This window comes from Crinia signifera, chromosome 6, assembly GCF_055691185.1.
Source record: "Crinia signifera chromosome 6, ASM5569118v1, whole genome shotgun sequence".
NCBI lineage: Eukaryota > Metazoa > Chordata > Amphibia > Anura > Myobatrachidae > Crinia > Crinia signifera.
Genome location: NC_139222.1, coordinates 168,771,184 through 168,792,956, shown reverse-complemented (window position 1 = coordinate 168,792,956; position 21,773 = coordinate 168,771,184). Strand labels below are relative to the sequence as shown.

The 21,773-nt window shown below is 43.6% G+C and overlaps 1 long non-coding RNA gene and 2 pseudogenes across 2 annotated transcripts in view; 1 reads left to right on the top strand and 2 right to left on the bottom strand.

Moving 5' to 3' along the window:
• Window positions 1–21,773, bottom strand: part of LOC146007142 (uncharacterized) — a 75,952-nt gene that overhangs the window by 19,978 nt on the left and 34,201 nt on the right. The window lies entirely within an intron of this gene.
• On the bottom strand, window positions 15,895–16,014 carry LOC146011634 (5S ribosomal RNA; annotated as a pseudogene).
• LOC146011633 (5S ribosomal RNA) lies at window positions 18,710–18,829 on the top strand (annotated as a pseudogene).

Sequence of the window (21,773 nt, the reverse complement as noted above, 5' to 3'; positions counted from 1 at the left end):
ATGCTAGAGGAGGCGCGGGCCTCCTCTAGCATCCTTAAAAACTGTCTGCTTTTAGAGGGCAGCCATTTTCTGATGGTCATTATAGAACTGCAGGAGGAGACGGAGCCGGGAGAAGATATGCGCTGCGGCCGGGACCCTGACTGCGGCGGCGGCATGCGGAGGGGTAAGGGGGTTTTTAATCTCACTTGGGAAGGTGGGTGGGAGGGCTAGGGGGAGGGGGGGTGGCGCTGCTGATATCGGCGGGGGGAGGGGGGCGCTAAAATTCTTGTTACGCCACTGCCTGTGTGTCTAGATAAAACACACAGGCTGTCTGGCACCTGTCCCCACTGCCTGGCTGTGGCACCCTGCTACCCAATACCCACATGTACGTATCCAACCTCTGCCCCATCCCCTGCCACTGCCCTAGTCCCTCTATATTATTTGTGAAAAATATCTAAAAGTTATTATAAAGGATTGGGCTCATATTTTGAGCTTTTGCAGACCAGCGATCAGGACTGAATAACCCCAAAATCTAAGTAAGTTTTATTTATACAGCACACTTTCTTCAACAGGACTCCAAGCACTTTACAGGCATCAGAACAATGCACATAATACAGAGGGTTTGGGGAGTACAGCAATAGATAAGCCACAGACATAAAATAAAGCACAGTAGCCATAATGTAGTGTTGGTGCAGCATTTTGGATTATAACCTCCACAAATTGTGAGTTCCACCCTAACAAGGTACCACGTGAGGCAGCCTTCACTGCATAGGATTACCGGTGGTGGAATGGATTACCCATAGAAGAAATGAAAAAAAAAATGGGGTGATTGCATGTATTTTTTATCCAATCCACAAGTGTATCGGATGAGGCAGCTACAGTATGTTGGGCGCACTACGAAGATTATACTGTTGCAAATGACTCTTTAATGAAATTCACATGTATCCTTCTGTCTGTACCTTGGTTTTCTGACACTCATGTGAGGTTAAGAATCATATGGAGTGTGAAATGTAATAGGGTGCGATTTTTTTTAAAAGGTGTCTGAAAAAAATAACATATCACATTTGCGATTTTTTTCCCTCCTGAAATTCGCACATGTAAGAGGGTGCACATGTTTAGAGTCAGAATTCGCTTGCGATTTCTGTAGATTTTTATCGTTCTTGTGTATAGTGACTGTGTATGCTCATGGTCATGTGGAGAACTGGAAATGTTTCCCAGGTGTGGGTGTGGTGCGAAGAAAATAATAGATGTCATTTGCTGATCCCATAGTTTATGTAAGGGTTTTATCTGGTATGCTCTTCTTGGAAATTCCCTTGTGGTCAGTGGCGTAAGTTCGTTCCAGTTGCCCGGAGGTAAGATATATATTGGTGCCACGTACACACACAACCCTATATAACCTTATATAAAATATATATTCTGTTCAGCATATAGATAGATCGATCGATAGATAGATAGAGCATGTATATATATATTTCAGAACTCAGCCACTGAAGCAATATCGTTGGCTTTTAAATAACTGATTTAAACTTCCAGGGAGAGGTGCCCCTTTGGGAGCAGGAGCCCGGCGGCATGACTCCATTGCCTCCCAGAGTTCTGCCTCTGCTTGTGGTCTAGCTATACTCCCACTATGATATCTCAGGTGTGTTAAGGTTACTCATTTAATGTGCGCCTTTGCCGTGTGGTTCAGTATCAGACCTTTGGTATGTATGACTCAGTGGGGGGTATTCAAATGTTTACTTTTGGGCATCATTTTTTCCCCACCTTTCAAATTTACGCTTCTGACGTCTTTTGAAGTGATGGTCAGGTGTGCTAATCAAATGTTTTTTATTTAGACATCTAATCTGTTGTAGTAATCTCATGCACATTTATTCCCCTTTTTTAATCTCACTCCCATTTTATCCCTCTTTTGAATATCACGCATTGCATATATTTTAATTGCACGCCATTTTATTCCTTTGTTTATTTACCTATTTTATTCCACCCTGTTTAACTCTGCCCACCATGTTTAGCCCCGCCCTGCTAGTATATTTAGCTGCAGTGCTGCCTTTTGTGGGAGAGAATGTGCGGAGCAGTGAGGAGTAGCGGCCTGCATGGAAAGTGTGTAATGAAGAGAGGCTTGCAAAGTTTTCTGGGTGTTAAGCTGGGTACACATATATACAATGTTTTCTTATGACCGTTCGACCGACCATAGACAGGACGGACCGTCCACAAACACCTGCCGATATGCGCGTACACACCTGTACAATTTTACTTGCGACGTCTGATATTCTCCCGTCGTAAGAAAAAGGTTGTACCACTGTACACACTATCTCAATTTGGCACGATATATATAAACAAAATTATCATAATGGGCTGGGTTAAGGGCATATCAAAACAAAGGCGTGAGTACAGAACCTAAACAAAAGTGATTTAATTTTTTACATCAGTACTGGCTGTACAGACAACAGCAGTCTAAAAAGACGGGGTACGTGTCTACAGTCAGCCGGCAGGGTGACTATGGACAGATATATGGCAAACTGCTATAAAGATGGGGGAAAGCGTCTACAGTCAGCCGGCAGGGTGACTATGGACAGATATGGCAAACTGCTATTAAGATGGGGGAAAGCGTCTACAGTCAGCCGGGCAGGGTGACTATGAACAGATACGGCAAACTGACTGTAGTCGCGTACCCCATCTTTATAGCAGTTTGCTGTATCTGTCCATAGTCACCCTGCCGGCTGACTGTAGACCCTTTCCCCCGTCTTTATAGCAGCCGGCAGGGTGACTAGGGACAGATACGGCGACCTGCTATAAAGATGGGGTGCATGTATATTATGATTATTTCTTTAAATATACATGAAGAGAGGTGAACGCTTCTTTTGCTGTAGGAGAGATCATGCAGCTATGGAACGCCCACATGGGCGTTCCAGCTTTGGCAGTATAATCGCAAGAACGGCCAGCATATCAATCAAACATGCGTACACACTGCACTTTTGTTCCGATATGGGCCCGTCCTGTCAGATGAATATTAAACAGCACTAAACCTTCGGCCGACCGAGTATGGATGGACAAGACCGTTTTTGGCCATTTATTGATCATACAGAGGGAGTTGGGACAGTGTACACACCTACACAATCGAACGGCCGTTTGTCCCAGAGTGGAAGAAAGGCCTGGCGATTGTACGTATATATGTGTACCCAGCTTAAGGTAAGTTTTTTTTGTTTTGATCTTCCTTTTCCCCATTTTATCCCCCAGCTGGCAGTCAGCCCCCCACCCCTGCGATCACCCGGCAGCTACCCCTGCCCCCTCCTGAAATCACCCGGCAGCCGCCCCACTCCCCCTTCATGATCATATAGCAGCCCCCCTCTTCTCCGCTCCTGCGGGAACCTGGGCTGCGGGGGGGTCCTGGTCGCCCACCTTCAGCAGCGCAATGGACCAGAGAGCAGCTGCCAGGAGGAAGATATAGGGACCTTACCATGTAGTGTAAGATTGTGAGCTTAGAAAGTGCAGTACTGGTTCTATTATGTTTGTGTATTTATTTATTATGATATTTTTTACCTTTTCCTGACCACTTATTTTATTTAACCCCTTCCCGACATTTACGTCATGGTCGGGATGTACTTCCCGACACATGGCATAAATGTATGTCATGCCATTAAACTGTCACCGCGTCTATAGACGCGGTGACAGAGGGACGATGTCTGCTGTCCCTGACAGCAGACATCTTCCCTCATTGCCCAGGGGGAGCAGCGATGCCCCCACCCATCGGCGATCGCTGTGATTGGCTGTTCAATCACCACAGGGATCGGTGGTGATTGGTGCTGTTAAGTACAGCACCAATCACCACCGGGTGTAAGGGTGTCACTGGTGGTCACCCCACCTCACCCCACCTGCCCCCCAAAGGCTGTGATTGGTCCGTCGGACTGACGGACCAATCACAGCCATTACACCTCAAATGAAATAACGGAGACAGCCCTGCAGCCGCCATTCCGGTCAGGAACAGCGTGCAGAGCGGTCTCCGTGCCCATCTGTGCCTATACTGACCTGATCACCGTTGGTGGCATCTGTGCTGCCAGCTCCTGCTGTGACTTCCTGGTGCTTGTGCTGCTGGTGCTGCTGCTGCAGCAGCGTCATTGTGTCAGAGATTTAAATTGTGTGATATAATTTTGTATCTGCTGCCCCCTGCTGCCCCCCTTTTGTGCTGATCAGTGTAAACTAACTGATCAGCATTTTTTTTGGGGTGCAGGTTTTTTTTTTATATATACCCTGTCAGGTTGCACCCACAGGTGTGTGCCTGCTGCCCCTCACTGCTAATCAGTGTTGCATCACTGATCAGCAGGTTTTTTTTTTGAGGGTGCTGTGGTTTTTTTTTTTTTTTTTTTTTTTTTACACCCACGGTGATTTTGTGGGTGTCCTGTGGCCGCAGAGCGCTGATCAGTGACGTACATCACTGATCAGCATTTTTGATCTATTTTTTTTTTTGGATCAAATTCCTGTTGTCTTTGACTCATCAGAAGTTTTTTTTAATTTATTTTTTTTGGAGGGTGCTGTGGAGTCTTTTTTTTTAAATTTTTTTTACACCCACAGTGCTTTTGTGGGTGTCCTGTGCCCGCTGAGTGCTGATCAGTGACGTACATCACTGATCAGCATTTTTGATCTAATTTTTTTTTTTGGGATCAAATTCCTGTTGTCTTTGACTCATCAGAAGTTTTTTTTTATTTTATTTTTTTGGAGGGTGCTGTGGAGTCTTTTTTTTAATTTTTTTTACACCCACGGTGCTTTTGTGGGTGTCCTGTGCCCGCTGAGCGCTGATCAGTGACGGACGTTACTGACCAACATCTGTGCTCAATTTTTGGCGCAGGAGCTTTTTTTTTTTCTTTTAACTTACACGTGTTAAAGCACTACATACACACTACATACCCCCCGTGTTGAAATAAAGTTTGTACCCCCCCCCCTACACTATACACGCCTACACAAAAATAATAAAAATGTCCCAATCATCGCAAAGACTGTTTTCAGCGGAGGAGGCATATGCCCTTATTGCCTCTGACACTGACACAGCCAGTGAAGAAAGCAATGAATTTGCATTCGTCTTAAGCTCCTCTTCCTCCTCTAGTGATGAGGGACCCCCTCAAAGACGCCCCCGTAGAGCAGCTGAGACCCCCCCCCCAATGATTGATCTCGTATGGACCCCACCACCAGACAATTTTGAGCCCCAGGTTCCTGAGTTTTTGGCCAACCCAGGAATCCAATTTGATACTACAGGCCTCAAAGAAATTGACTTTTTCAAAGTCTTTTTCTCTGATGATTTTATAAATTTAATGGTGGACCAAAGTAATTTATATGCCCAGCAGTTTATTGCCCAAAACCCCACGTCATCATTTGCTAGGTGGACCCCTGTAGATGCAGTAGAGATGATGACGTTTTGGGGTCTGGTGTTACATATGGGCATAGTTAAAAAGCCAGAAATTAGGCAATATTGGAGTACAGATGTTCTGTACAGCACCCCACTTCATCGTATGGCCATGACCCGGACTCGTTTTGAGACGATCCTTAAATTTTTGCATTACAACGATAATGCACAGTGCCCACCCAGAGATGATCCCACCTTTGACCGACTATTCAAAGTCAGGCCGGTCATTGATCATTTCAGCGCCAAATTTGCTGAGATGTACATCCCCCAAAAATTAATTTGTGTAGACGAGTCACTTATACATTTTAAAGGAAGGGTTAAATTCCGCCAGTACCTTCCCAATAAGAGGGCAAGGTATGGCATAAAAATGTATAAGCTGTGCGAAAGTACCTCAGGGTACACCCACAGGTTTAGGGTATATGAAGGGAAGGACACAAGAATTGAACCGCCAGAATACCCCCCCTCCCTCGTAGGTGTTAGTGGAAAGATTGTCTGGGATTTAGTGCACCCCTTCCTGGATAAGGGTTATCACCTCTATGTGGATAACTTTTACACCAGCATCCCCCTGTTTAAGGCCCTTGGTTCAAGAGGTACAGCAGCTTGCGGTACTGTGCGCAAGAACCAAAGAGGCCTCCCAAAAACGCACGTTGCCCAATTACTGAGAAAGGGTGAAAGCAGGGGAATATGCACCGAAAATATGTTGTTGGTCAAATATAAGGACAAGAGGGATGTCCTTATACTGACAACAATTCACGGAGACAGTACCACCTCCGTCCCTGTACGAGGTACCAGTACCCACACCTCAAAACCTATTTGTATCCTAGATTACAATAAGTACATGGGCGGAGTGGATCTTTCAGATCAGGTACTGAAGCCGTACAGTGCCCTGCGGAAAACAAAAATATGGTAAAAGAAGCTGGCAGTGTATATCATCCAGATGGCACTGTATAACGCTTACGTACTATTCCGTTCTACCAGCCAGACGGGGACATTTATGCACTTTCAAGAGGAAGTCATAAAGGGCCTAATATTTGGGAACCAGCAGGCAGAGGGCCCCAGTACTTCTAGTACTGGCCCCAGTACTTCTAGTACTGGCCCCCATATTGTATCAGGGCAGCATTTTCCTAACGAAATCCCCTCCACTGGAAAAAAGGGCAGGACACAAAAAAGGTGCAAAGTTTGCTATAAAAAGGGAATACGAAAGCAAACTATTTTCCACTGTGAAACTTGCCCCGACAAACCCGGCCTATGTATGAAGGAGTGCTTTAAAATATACCACACATCTATGGATTATTAGGTTCATCATTTCACCGTGCTTCGGGGGTCTTGCTAATGCGACATAGCACCCACCATTCATTCCACCAGAATCTGTGCTGCAAAATCCAAATATCACTCCTTCCCTTCTGAGTCCTGCCATGCAACCAAATGGTATTTTTTGGTCACATATGAGGCATTGCCGTACTCGGGAGAAATTGGGGCACAGATTTTGGGGTGCTTTTTCTCCTTCATACCTTCTGAAAATGAAAAATTTTGAGCCAGAACTGCATTTTTGTGTAAAAAAATGTAATTTTTCATTTTCACTGCCCAGTTGTACCAAAATTGGTGAAACCCCTGGGGGTTTGAAATGTACACTATACCCCTAGATGAATTTCCTGAGGGGTGTAGTTTGCAAAATGGGGTCACTTGTGGGGGGGTTCCACTGTATTGGTGCTTCGGGGGTCTTGCTAATGCGACATAGCACCCACCATTCATTCCACCAGAATCTGTGCTGCAAAATCCAAATATCACTCCTTCCCTTATGAGTCCTGCCATGCACCCAAATGGTATTTTTTGGTCACATATGAGGCATTGCCGTACTCCGGAGAAATTGCGGCACAGATTTTGGGGTGCTTTGTCTCCTTCATTCCTTGTGAAAATGAAAAATTTTGAGCCAGAACTGCATTTTTGTGTAAAAAAAATTAATTTTTCATTTTCACAGCCCAGTTGTACCAAAATTGGTGAAACCCCTGGGGGTTTGAAATGTACACTATACCCCTAGATGAATTCCCTGAGGGGTGTAGTTTGCAAAATGGGGTCACTTGTGGGGGGGTTCCTAACTTTTAGCATCTTATGGTGCCTAGAAACCTACATGGTGCCTAAAAAATAATCTCATAAAAAGGAGGCTCCAAAATCAAGTAGGTGCTCCTTCTATTATGAAGCCTGTGGTTTGGTCAACGTGCACACTAGGGCCACATATAGGATATTTATGAAAACAAAAGAATTGGGGGAATCAATTTTTAGTCACATTTCTCTAGTAAAATCTACTGTGTTCCTTAGAAAAATGTATTAAAATTGAAAATCTGCTAAAAAAATGAAATTTTGAAATTTCACCTACACTTTGTTTTAATTCCTGTGAAACACCTAAAGGGTTAACAAACTTCCAAAATGCTGTTTTGAATACTGTGAGGGGTGCAGTTTTTGAAATGGCATCATTTATGGGGGTGTCTCACATACAAGTCCCTCAAAGTCACATCAGAACTGAACTGGTCCCTAAAAAAATCAGTGTTTGAAATTTTCTTGAAAATTTGAGAATTTGCTATTCATATTTTAAGCCTCCTAGTGTCCAAAAAAATTAAAAGGAGGTTGAAATAATGATGGAAACATAAAGTATACATATGGTCTATGTTAGTTATTAACTATTTTGAGTGGTATGATTATTTGTCTCACAAGCAGAAAATTTAACATTTTGCAAATTGCTAAATTTTCAATTTTTTTACGACATTTTGGTATTTTTCACAAAAAAACACAGACTGTATCGACCAAAATTTACCACTAACTTGAAGTACAATGTGTCACGAGAAAAAAAATCTCAAAATCACTGGGATAAGTAAAAGCAAAAAAAAGTTATCCCCACTTAAGTGATACATGTCAGATTTGAAAAAAAGGGCTCTGTCAGGAAGGCAAAAACAGGCTGCGTCGGTAAGGGGTTAAATGTTTGAAACAGCCTATACCTTAGATCATCTGTACTGTTAAATATTAATGCTATATTACATACAGTATCCAGTGTATAAAAATACAAATTTTCTAGGCTCTTACCGTTCCCCCAGACTCCTGTACTTACTCCAATGCTCTGCAGAGAGGGAGAATTTGGATTATATTAGGAAACCCCACTCTTAAAATCCTGCATTTTAATTTTACACTTCTATATTAGATTATAATCTTATGTAATTTTTCATCCTGAAGTCAGAAATGCCAGCTGCCACCCTACTTCAGGTTATTAGAAATGAGCTATGGATTATTCAGCCCCATGGAGGGCGATCCTTGTAAATGTAATGAAATAAAATTACACAGGAAGACCCAGTGGCGTAACTATAGCACCGCATATGGGGGCGCCGGGGGCTGCGGTGCTATAGTTACACCTCCCCCCAATCCACCGCAGGCTTACCTATTTCGCTGGTCCCGGCGGCTCCGTTCTTCTGCTGAGGACCACCACAAAATGGCCGCCCCCATACAGCAGACAGAAATTGTCTGCTGTATGGGGGCGGCCATTTTGTGGTGGTCCTCAGCAGAAAAACGGAGCCGCTTGGACCAGCGCGAAAGGTAAGGCCGCGGGGGATTGGGGGGGGGGTTTGCATGGGCGGCGGGGGGCGCCCCCCCTAACGGCGGGGGTGCGCCCAAAACGTAGCTACGCCGCTGGGAAGACCCAAGATCATACTGTAAGGGAGTACTAGTCCTGTTGATAACCCCATCTAACCCCACACAGCAACAAGCTACTGATGGCTGACATCAGTGCTATTGCCCACGATCAGGGAAGGAAATAGATGCTGAGAGTGAGAGGGCAGGCTAACCACCCAGCCACTCCCAACCATTTATTATTATTATTATTATTATTATAATTTTATTTATAAGGCGCCACAAGTGTTTCGCAGCGCCGTACAAAGGAACAATACAGGGAGACAAAACTTGGCATAACATTGAATAAATAACAAAAATACAGTACAAATAAAGAGCACCACAGTTCAATACACATTACAGCTTAAATGTAAGTAGTGAGGACCCAATCAACATACAACTAGAGGCTTGAGGCCAATGATGGAGATGAGTATGAAGATGGTCACTGAGTGTTGGAGTAAAGGAGAGCTGTGAGTGAAATGTGAAGAGAAGTGGGCTCTGACAACAAGAGGGAAGAGGGCCCTACTCGGAGGAGCTTACAATCTAGTAGGAAGGGGAGACAGACAGATTACAAGAGGTGCAAGCAAGGGGGTATTTATGGGGCATTTGTATGTCTGGTGGGCTCTGGAAGGTGTCATGTGAGTTCAGCCACCCGCCCCAGCATACAGCATCACGCCGCCAATTACATGGGAAGGCCCAGCTTTTGCATGGGAATGTCTATGAAACGTTGGGCGTTCCCATGTCGGAGTGAAGCCTGCCCCCCTACCACACTGCGAGCACCACGTCGACAGTGCAGGTCAGCAGGACGCTTCCACAGAAGCCCTGCATATGTGCATATGAAAATATGCGCATGCGCAGAACATCACCATCGGTCCTCCGTGTGAAGGTGTGGCACGCCAGAATTTGGGTGTACCCCATTTTAAGCACCATCAGGGGTCTGCATCGTTTTAACATTGGTGGCCAGTGCTGCTCTTAACTAAAATGGTGGCCGGACATTCGAGCCTGGGGGTTGCCAGGCGACCACCACCTGAGTTACCTGAGCCCTGGAAGGGAGGAGGGCCATCCTGCCATTGGTGGCTCAGCAGGACGCCAATCCAAGGGGGACGGTCCAGTCTGTTGCCGGGCAGAACAGGGGGTGACAAGGGTCCCGGGGGTGGAGAGCAGCGTGTGGCGCGAAGGAGAGGGGAGGAGTGATCCGGCCGCAGGAGAGGAAGCCAGAAAAGAGCAGCGCGCAGCAGGGCGGACTGCGCGAGGTGTGACACGGCCTGGTGATAGACGGGAGCCGCAGTGGTGACCGGAGCACCCCCGGACCTGAGGACGAGCCGGCACAGCCAGCAGCGATCCCCAGCAGCGCGTCCAGCAGCGGTGACGCGGCGAGAGAGAGACGCAAACCATGCCGGGAGCAGGACCCCACACAGCAGCCACAGTGCGCGGAGGGGACGCAAGTGCCCAGCAGAGGTCTCAAGTGCCCAGCAGTGCCCAACAGAGGACTCAAGTGCCCAGCGGAGGTCTCAAGTGCCCAGCGGTGTCCAGCAGAGGTCCTAAGTGCCCAGCAGAGGTTCCAAGTTCCCAACAGAAGTGGCAAGCGCACCGCAGTGAGCTCCCAGTTCCAGTAGTGACCGGCAGGAGCTGGCAACGGCACCAGTACCCCAGGTATCCCACAAACACCCCGGTACACCTGACCCCCCTGCAAGGCTAGCAGCACCCGTAGCCTCCTTGTAATTGGAGCCCTTCAGCGCAGGTCCCCCTCCATCTTACCCCGGCAAGGGCCGATTCATTGGAGAAAAGACTGCCTCACCAGTTAGTTCTGCCCGGCCCCATCTGTCGCCCATTACAGGGGTGCTCCCCTGAGGAAGCCCTACAGCCTAGTTTCCACCTGCAGGCCGACCAGGCCAATCACTGGAAGCATTGTCGCCTCACTGCATAGAAGCCAGTCAAACTCTTAATAGAACTCTTTGTGGAGCTAACTAACAGCCCTTGGATTGTGCTAAAATTGAGGACACCTCTTTCACTGTGGATTATACACCCTGGCATTAGCTATTTAAAAAATACGGTGCACCTAGGCCAACAGGTACCGTATTACTTGGTAGAACTGCGCAGTTCAGGGACATATTGATAGTTTGAATCTGGACATTTGTTGTTATTTATACTAAGTGTGAATTGCTGCATACAGCACCATTGTCATTTAGTGGGAAAGCTATTGCATGCCTTTTTGATGTTTTGAATCTTTTTGCACTGTGAGTTAATTGCCTGGTGTTACGGTGGACGTGGGGTATCGTGCGAATTGCGTCCGTCAGTGTCACGGATGGCCCCATAGCGCACGATATCTCTTGCATAGGGTCTTTTCATACTTGTACATTTTCATGTGAACTTACTTGTTGAAACAGTGGGTTGCGATTGTTGCGGAGTGTTGTGCGGGGTGTGGCCTCTCGGTGTTGCGGTGACCCCATCGCGCACAATACCCTACAGGAAAATTCCTCCCATGTCTTGTATTGATTATTGAAGGCCAGTGTCAGTGTTATTACATTGTTTGCCCATTTTCACAGCGGTGATTCACAGTCCTTATTGCTGCAAAATAAAATCTTTGATCACCGTCCTAACGTGTGGTGACCATTCTGTGGGGTGTTTTGGGGTATTGTCTCCCTGGGGTGCCCTTGTCCCTCCGCCCTCTGAATTGCAGGCGAGTGAAGCAGGCAGGAAGCAGCCGAGCGGTGCCGGAAAGGAGACCAGGAATAGCAGGTACACAACTACACGTAGTCTGACAGCATCACAAAGGCACAGGGGACGCTCGCTAATTAAAATGAAGGCCAAAGTGAGCGAGACAGAGGGAAGAGACAGACAAGGGAAAAAGACACAGACAAAGGAAAGAAACAGACAGAGGTTGTGAAAGCACAGTAGGAAGCGACAGACTAGAAGAAGAAAGAGTCAGATAAAAGGAAGAAACAAAGAAAAGAGACAGACAGGCAGAAGAAGACAGAAAATGCATAAATAAACAGCGCTTACCTCTACCATATATTCCAGACAATAAAATGTGATCGATGCTAGAACCCCTGTTTAAATTAAATTAAATGTACGTCAATAAATAAGGGGTTTTCGGGGGAGTTATGTAGCGTCACACAAGAGCGCTGATTTCAATATTGGTGGTAACATAGTAATTAAGGCTGAAACAAGACGTTAGTCCATCAAGTTCAACCTATCTAACTTGTAAGTACTGACTTGAGTAAGTCATATCTATAGGATTCCCTTAGTGGCAAAAAATGTATCCAGTTTTGATTTAAATTCATTAACAGTAATTGCTGTAATCATCCCCACCGCTAATGAGTTCCAGAATTTTACTGCTCTAATGGTGAAGAATACTCTTCTTAATTTAGTATGGAATTTCTTTTCCTCAAGCCTCAGTACATGCCCGCGTGTCCTAAGTATAGGCCTGTTAGTGAACAAATCATCTCCCAGTTCCATATGATTCCCATGTGATTTCCATCATCTCCCATTCCATATGAACATACTAATCATATCACCTCTCAACCTCGGTTTCTCCAGTGAAAACATCAGGGTTGCTGACTTCTCAGCTGCCCTTTCTGGGAGAGGGCAGCCAGCTACAGGAAATAGGGGGTGGGGCCAGAGTCCGGTATGTTAAAGGGGCGGAACATGGGCGAAGCTACTCAAATTACATTTGGGCATGTAGCCACTAGACTTGAAAATCCTTCCTCTCCCCCCCTCCACACTGCTTCAGATTTATAAATAGAATTGAGCCTCTCCTCCTGCACTCTCCCCATGCCCACAGCTTCAATATTGTACCTCTCCCCTGTTCCTAGTACTGCATCATATAATTTTTATAAAGTCGCCATTTTAATGGATTCCTGTAGGGGGAATTTGGAGCCTGAGAAACCCTTAAACAAAACATAAAAAACAGTGAGGAGCGGATCAGTCAGCCACTTACTCACAACCATTTACATCGTGGCACTGCCCTCTGCTGCTCATGCTGCTCCCGAGGCTGCTCCCGCTATCGAAGCCGCTCCGTGTGCTGTGCTGCCACTGCAGCACTGCAACCATGTGACCACATCCCACAGAACCCTGCATCGGCCGGTATTTAATATGACAGCAGTGATGTCATGATTTACTCGTCATGACCCGGCACTCGTAAACAGCACATGCGCGCTCACAGATTTTCTACTTCCACTCTGAAAAACCGGGAGGATCTAGGCTATTCTCAGGAGAAAGACATAAAAAGCGGGACTCTCCCGCTAAATGTGGGAGGGTCGGCAACTATGGAAAACATACTCAGCCTGGTTAACCTATCTTTGTATTCTAGTGACCTTTTACTAGCTTAGTCGCCCTTCTCTGTACCTGTTCCAATTAATTTATATCCTTTTTAAGGTGCGGTGCCCAGAACAAAACACAATATTCAAAGTGTGGTCTTACCCAGGGCTATTTTTGTGCAGGCTCCAGCAGGAACTGTGGCCCTTATTCTAGTGCACATGGTTTTGTCCATCTAAGAAATATTTTGTCAGAAAGAGTGAACTAGAATAAGGGCCACAGTTCCTGCTGGAGCCTGCACAAAAATAGCCCTGGTCTTACCAATGCCTTGTAAAGAGGCACTATCACATTGGCATCCCTTGTATCCATACCCCTTTTAATGCAAGCAAGTGTCTGGTTTGCATTTGCTGCTGAACTTGGTTTACATCTATGATGACCCCCAAGTCCTTCTCTACAGCAGAATTCCCTCTAATATCTCCATTTAGCCTATAAGTAACTTGTTCATTTTTGTTTCAATAATGAATTACTTTTTCAACATTAAACTGCATTTTCCACCTTTCCGCCCACCTTTCCAGTTTATTTAAGTCACTTTGTAGTGTTTCCACATCCTCTTCTGAGTTAATTTCCTTACTCAATTTCTTGTCGTCTGCAAATATTGCAATTTTACTCACTATGTCACTTTCAATATAATCAATGAATATATTGAACACTGTAAGAATGGAGTCAGTGAAAGAATCACTGGCTCCTGTTATAAGAGGCGCAGCTATGCCCAGTATAATAAACACAACTTTATATATATATATATAGATATATATATATATATATCTATATATATCTATATAGATAGAGATATATATAGATATATATATCTATATATCTATATATATATATATATAGATATATAGATATATATATCTATAGATATATATATCTATATATATATCTATAGATATATATATATATATATATATATATATATCTATATATATGGGGAAGGGGGGTATTTGTGGGGCGCCACTTGTGTCCTGAACAACTGAGCTTTTTGGTACAAAAACAGATATACCTTTTTCAGAAAAAAAGGGTGTCAGCTGACCTTTAAGAAAAACACCTTGGTAAGGGGTGTAACGTGAGGAATACAAAGGTTTGGAAAAGGTCTAAGCGACTAACAAATATCTGCACCAGAACGGTTTAACTTTTAAAACATGTAAAAGTTTTTATTCGTATAAAAAATATATATATATAAAAAATGCACAGGAGTAATTTATATAAGAGCAAACAATACACGGAGTATCATAGAAAAAACAGTACAGACAGTAAAAAAGCTTTAATAAAAGTGCCTATCAAAAATATTTAAAAAATGGGAGATATATAAAAAATTAATAAGATACGGTACAGAGGTACCAGAACTTATCTTTTCTATGGAGGAGTCAGCAGGCAGTACCCAACGCGTTTCGTCATCTAGGACTTCTTCAAGGGGTGAGGGGGATGTCTGCCTGGTGCTCTATTTATACTATGTAAGTCTGGGGATAACAATTATGATGTCACATCCTGTAGGATGTGGCTATCGTTTCAGGGATAACAAAAAACTATAAAAATTTGGATGCAGACACATTAGTGTCTAAATACTGGCTCTATGTAGCCTGCGCTTTGAAAGGTTAGTAGATATTAACAGTGGAAAGTGGATAAAAACACATATATAATAGCGGGGATGCGTGCGCCCACTTCCGGCGGGCGCACGTCACTTCCGCCCCGCTTCCTGTGTCCGTCTATGCTATCAGTGGGAGCCTCTTCCGCCTCTCTCCGGCGGATGTTAGAAGTCGCCCCACTTCCTTTCTTAGGATTGCGTCTCATTGGTCTGTTACATTCCTGACGTCAGGTCTGTGTAAACGGAGTTCATTTCAATCTCTGTCTCCGTTTCGGCGGCCATTTTGTTAGAGATTTTTCAATCTTTTGCTTGGTGAATCGGCCATTTTCTCGGATACAGATATGCAGACTTTAGAGTGATATTGCTCGATTTTCTCATGGGACATATGGAAAGATATGAGTAATGAATACAATATGTTAGTATTTGTGCTTGTAAGTGCAAAGTACATAGCTTATGTTAACCATATAGATGATATTTAACCATATAGATGACTTTATAAATGCAGCATGAATTATTTCAATAATAAATTATTTTAAGAGCGCACTGCCCTTCATGAATTCATAATGACCCAAATAAAAGAGAATCCCTATGTATATACAATTATAAATATACATATGTACAATACATAAGAAATGGTGGATAAGAGATATATATAAAATACCTATAAAGTACAAGGATAATAGCAGCAGAATATTTATACAGTGATAAAGGGATGGAAAATCCTTAGTGTGACAGCTGATTCTTTTATAAAGACTTAATAATATATAAATAAATAAATAAGTGAGTGATATAATAATGAAGTGATAATCAGTGTTTTTTAGTAATTTTATTATTTTTAATTTATATATATTACAGTGATTTCTGTATATAAAGACATAATAATATATTCGTGCATTTGTGAGAGAATAGTGGAGGGAGTTGAGCCATGGTATCTCTATTGAGTCCTTGCCACGAGGTATACGTTGTCTGTACATTACAGTACCCGTTCTTCTCAGGTAGTCACCTGTCCTGATACTGTACGGGCCCATACACTGCTTGGCTACCAAGATCGGACGGGTTTGGGCATTGCCAGTGTGGTATGACTGTAGTGTTTGTTCCATGTTTCCTGACCTCTCGGACTTTGTTACCTTATTGCTCGTGTAGTGAAACCAGAGTGAAAGTGAGGGGAAAAAGAAGATATGTGATCCAGTTAGTGTTAGAACAGTAAAGTTTGCAGGGAGTTTACAAGACCTTTACAGGAATGGTGCAATCTCGTATCCTTCATTTAGACCGTTTGGATACAATGTCTGGAGCTGGAAAATCCAGTACATCTCCCTTTGGGATAATTTCTTAGCCAGGTCACCACCTCTGTCCCCCAGCTGGACATGTTCGATTGCTTTGAACGTTAGATCTTCAGGGTTGGAGGCATGGGTTTCAGTGAAGTGTCTAGGGACTGCGTGATTGTCCATTTTATTCTTTATGCTTCTCACATGTTCCTGGATCCTTATTTTTAGGGGGCGTTTCGTCTTGCCGACATATTTCTTCCCACAAGTACATTCTAATAAATAAATAACTGAGGTGGAATTACAGTTGGTAAAGTCTTTTATTTGGAATTCATTATTGTTTCCCATGTCCGTGAAGCTCTTCCTATTAGGGTGGAGGTACTTGCATATAATGCATTTGCCGCATTTATATGATCCTTTGCACTTCGGTAGTCTGTTGGATACTGTGGGCCTTTTAAGCATACTAGGTGCCAATATGTCTTTTAGATTCTTAGATTTTCTATATACAATGTCTGGTTTCGGTGGTAGAATTCCCTTTAATACTGGATCCATCAGGAGGATTCCCCAATGGTTTGTTAATGACTTCTTGATGGTGTCTTCATGTCTGTTATAGGTGGTAATGAATGCCACTGACTCTTTTCTCTCATCTTCTTTCTTCTTTTTATACGTGAGTAGTGAAGCACGGTCTATGTTTCGTGTTTTTTCTGCTGCTTTTTCGATTAAACTGGGTGGATAATCCTTTTCTGTAAATCTTTGTCCATAGAGGGTCAATTGTTCTTCCATATCTTCTGGCTTGCTGCAATTTCGTTTGATCCTATGAAATTGGGAGAATGGTATGTTGTCCTTCCATCGTTTAAGATGGTTACTCTTGTGGTGCAAGTAGCTGTTCTTGTCCACGCTCTTGACATAGTTTTTAGTTACTACTTTGTTGTTTTCGTGTGTCAAGATCAGGTCCAAAAATTCAATGGAATCTTTCTGTACATTCGATGTGAATTTTAAATTCATATCATTAGTATCCAAACTTATGAAGAATTCCTGGAAGCGTGAATCTGTTCCATCCCATACGATTAAAATGTCATCTATATAACGTTTGTATAAAATAATTTAAAATTAAATTTCAGGATCAATTTTATCTACAGCAGTGCGGAACAGCTATGGGGACTATCTTTGCGCCGAGTTTCGCAAATCTTTTTATGGGACACTGGGAAAATCTACATATTTATAATAACCCTAACTTCACAAATGAAATTATTTTATACAAACGTTATATAGATGACATTTTAATCGTATGGGATGGAACAGATTCACGCTTCCAGGAATTCTTCATAAGTTTGGATACTAATGATATGAATTTAAAATTCACATCGAATGTACAGAAAGATTCCATTGAATTTTTGGACCTGATCTTGACACACGAAAACAACAAAGTAGTAACTAAAAACTATGTCAAGAGCGTGGACAAGAACAGCTACTTGCACCACAAGAGTAACCATCTTAAACGATGGAAGGACAACATACCATTCTCCCAATTTCATAGGATCAAACGAAATTGCAGCAAGCCAGAAGATATGGAAGAACAATTGACCCTCTATGGACAAAGATTTACAGAAAAGGATTATCCACCCAGTTTAATCGAAAAAGCAGCAGAAAAAACACGAAACATAGACCGTGCTTCACTACTCACGTATAAAAAGAAGAAAGAAGATGAGAGAAAAGAGTCAGTGGCATTCATTACCACCTATAACAGACATGAAGACACCATCAAGAAGTCATTAACAAACCATTGGGGAATCCTCCTGATGGATCCAGTATTAAAGGGAATTCTACCACCGAAACCAGACATTGTATATAGAAAATCTAAGAATCTAAAAGACATATTGGCACCTAGTATGCTTAAAAGGCCCACAGTATCCAACAGACTACCGAAGTGCAAAGGATCATATAAATGCGGCAAATGCATTATATGCAAGTACCTCCACCCTAATAGGAAGAGCTTCACGGACATGGGAAACAATAATGAATTCCAAATAAAAGACTTTACCAACTGTAATTCCACCTCAGTTATTTATTTATTAGAATGTACTTGTGGGAAGAAATATGTCGGCAAGACGAAACGCCCCCTAAAAATAAGGATCCAGGAACATGTGAGAAGCATAAAGAATAAAATGGACAATCACGCAGTCCCTAGACACTTCACTGAAACCCATGCCTCCAACCCTGAAGATCTAACGTTCAAAGCAATCGAACATGTCCAGCTGGGGGACAGAGGTGGTGACCTGGCTAAGAAATTATCCCAAAGGGAGATGTACTGGATTTTCCAGCTCCAGACATTGTATCCAAACGGTCTAAATGAAGGATACGAGATTGCACCATTCCTGTAAAGGTCTTGTAAACTCCCTGCAAACTTTACTGTTCTAACACTAACTGGATCACATATCTTCTTTTTCCCCTCACTTTCACTCTGGTTTCACTACACGAGCAATAAGGTAACAAAGTCCGAGAGGTCAGGAAACATGGAACAAACACTACAGTCATACCACACTGGCAATGCCCAAACCCGTCCGATCTTGGTAGCCAAGCAGTGTATGGGCCCGTACAGTATCAGGACAGGTGACTACCTGAGAAGAACGGGTACTGTAATGTACAGACAACGTATACCTCGTGGCAAGGACTCAATAGAGATACCATGGCTCAACTCCCTCCACTATTCTCTCACAAATGCACGAATATATTATTATGTCTTTATATACAGAAATCACTGTAATATATATAAATTAAAAATAATAAAATTACTAAAAAACACTGATTATCACTTCATTATTATATCACTCACTTATTTATTTATTTATATATTATTAAGTCTTTATAAAAGAATCAGCTGTCACACTAAGGATTTTCCATCCCTTTATCACTGTATAAATATTCTGCTGCTATTATCCTTGTACTTTATAGGTATTTTATATATATCTCTTATCCACCATTTCTTATGTATTGTACATATGTATATTTATAATTGTATATACATAGGGATTCTCTTTTATTTGGGTCATTATGAATTCATGAAGGGCAGTGCGCTCTTAAAATAATTTATTGTTGAAATAATTCATGCTGCATTTATAAAGTCATCTATATGGTTAAATATCATCTATATGGTTAACATAAGCTATGTACTTTGCACTTACAAGCACAAATACTAACATATTGTATTCATTACTCATATCTTTCCATATGTCCCATGAGAAAATCGAGCAATATCACTCTAAAGTCTGCATATCTGTATCCGAGAAAATGGCCGATTCACCAAGCAAAAGATTGAAAAATCTCTAACAAAATGGCCGCCGAAACGGAGACAGAGATTGAAATGAACTCCGTTTACACAGACCTGACGTCAGGAATGTAACAGACCAATGAGACGCAATCCTAAGAAAGGAAGTGGGGCGACTTCTAACATCCGCCGGAGAGAGGCGGAAGAGGCTCCCACTGATAGCATAGACGGACACAGGAAGCGGGGCGGAAGTGACGTGCGCCCGCCGGAAGTGGGCGCACGCATCCCCGCTATTATATATGTGTTTTTATCCACTTTCCACTGTTAATATCTACTAACCTTTCAAAGCGCAGGCTACATAGAGCCAGTATTTAGACACTAATGTGTCTGCATCCAAATTTTTATAGTTTTTTGTTATCCCTGAAACGATAGCCACATCCTACAGGATGTGACATCATAATTGTTATCCCCAGACTTACATAGTATAAATAGAGCACCAGGCAGACATCCCCCTCACCCCTTGAAGAAGTCCTAGATGACGAAACGCGTTGGGTACTGCCTGCTGACTCCTCCATAGAAAAGATAAGTTCTGGTACCTCTGTACCGTATCTTATTAATTTTTTATATATCTCCCATTTTTTAAATATTTTTGATAGGCACTTTTATTAAAGCTTTTTTACTGTCTGTACTGTTTTTTCTATGATACTCCGTGTATTGTTTGCTCTTATATAAATTACTCCTGTGCATTTTTTATATATATATATTTTTTATACGAATAAAAACTTTTACATGTTTTAAAAGTTAAACCGTTCTGGTGCAGATATTTGTTAGTCGCTTAGACCTTTTCCAAACCTTTGTATATCTATATATATATATATATATACACACACAGTATATATATATAGTATTTTTATTAAAACACCCATAATCAATATAAGATCAATTGAGCAATACATTTTTCGAAGTGCACTTCTAACATAATATCTCCTATATATTTGGCTACATCTGTCACTCAAAGTGGGTGTCTGTGTCTATAAGGCTCTGTTCCTGGACTTTCCTCTTAATGTGTGATTGCCTTCATCTGTGCTGAACACCTTTCTGAGAAATTAACCTGTTTAAAACAGGTGATGGCAATCATACATTGAGGGGAAGTCTAGAAACAGAGCATTGTGTCCCTCCTGGAGAGGGTCATGTTGGGAGGTATGTGACAGAGAACCAGCCCAGTGAGCCCACAGACAGTGCCAGACACCCACTGCCTTCCCATGTTCCCAGCACTGCTACTCCACAGCCACCAGGTGAGCGCCCCCCTCCCGCGATTTGCGGCAAAACCTCCCCTCCCGCGCGCCCCCCCCCCTCCCGCGATTCGCGGCAAAAACACCCACTCCCCCGCGACCCCCCCTACCGCGATTCGCAGCAAAAACACCCCCGCGACCCCCCCTCCCGCGATTCGCTGCAAAAAGAACCCCCCCACGACCCCTCCCGCAATTCGCGGCATAACCACCACCCCGCGACCCCCCCCTCCCGCGAATCGCGGCAAACCCTCCTCCGTGACCCCCCCCCCCCCCGATTTGCGGAAAAAACACCCCCCCGCGACCTCCCTCCCGCGATTCGCGGCAAAAAGAACCCCCCGCGACCCCCCCTTGCACAATTGGCGGCACCCCCCCCTGCGACCCCCCTCCCGCGATTCACGGCACACCCCCCCCCCCCGCAATTCGCAGCAGCCCCAGGATTAAATGGCACATGCAAAACACTGACATGGCTATGGTCGACAATGAAAAAGGTTGAGTTTTTGAAGATTTTTTTTTATTTTTTTTTTATTTTTTCATATTCATTGTCATGTGTCGACATGGACACCAATGAAGTGGCACACTTATGTCAACATTTACATGTGTTGACCTTTCTGTGTTGATTTTTTCTTGTGGCGATTCGCGTCACACCCCCCCGCAACCCCCCCTCCCGCGATTCGCGGCACCCCCCGTGACCCCCCACCTCCCGCAATTCGCGGCAACCCCCCACCGGAACCCCTGTGAACCCCGCCCTCCCGCGATTCGCGGCACCCACCCCCGCGACCCCCCCTCCCGCAATTCGCGGCACCCCCCCGTGATTCGCGGCAGCTCCAGAATTAAATTGCACATGGAAAACACTGACATGGCTATGGTCGACAATGAAAAAGGTTGACATGAGTTTTTGAAGTTTTTTTGTCATTTTTTGAATATTTTCATATTCATTCTCATGTGTCGACATGGACACCAATGAAGTGCCACACTTATGTCAACATTTACATGTGTTGACCTTTCTGTGTTGATTTTTTTCTTGTGGCGA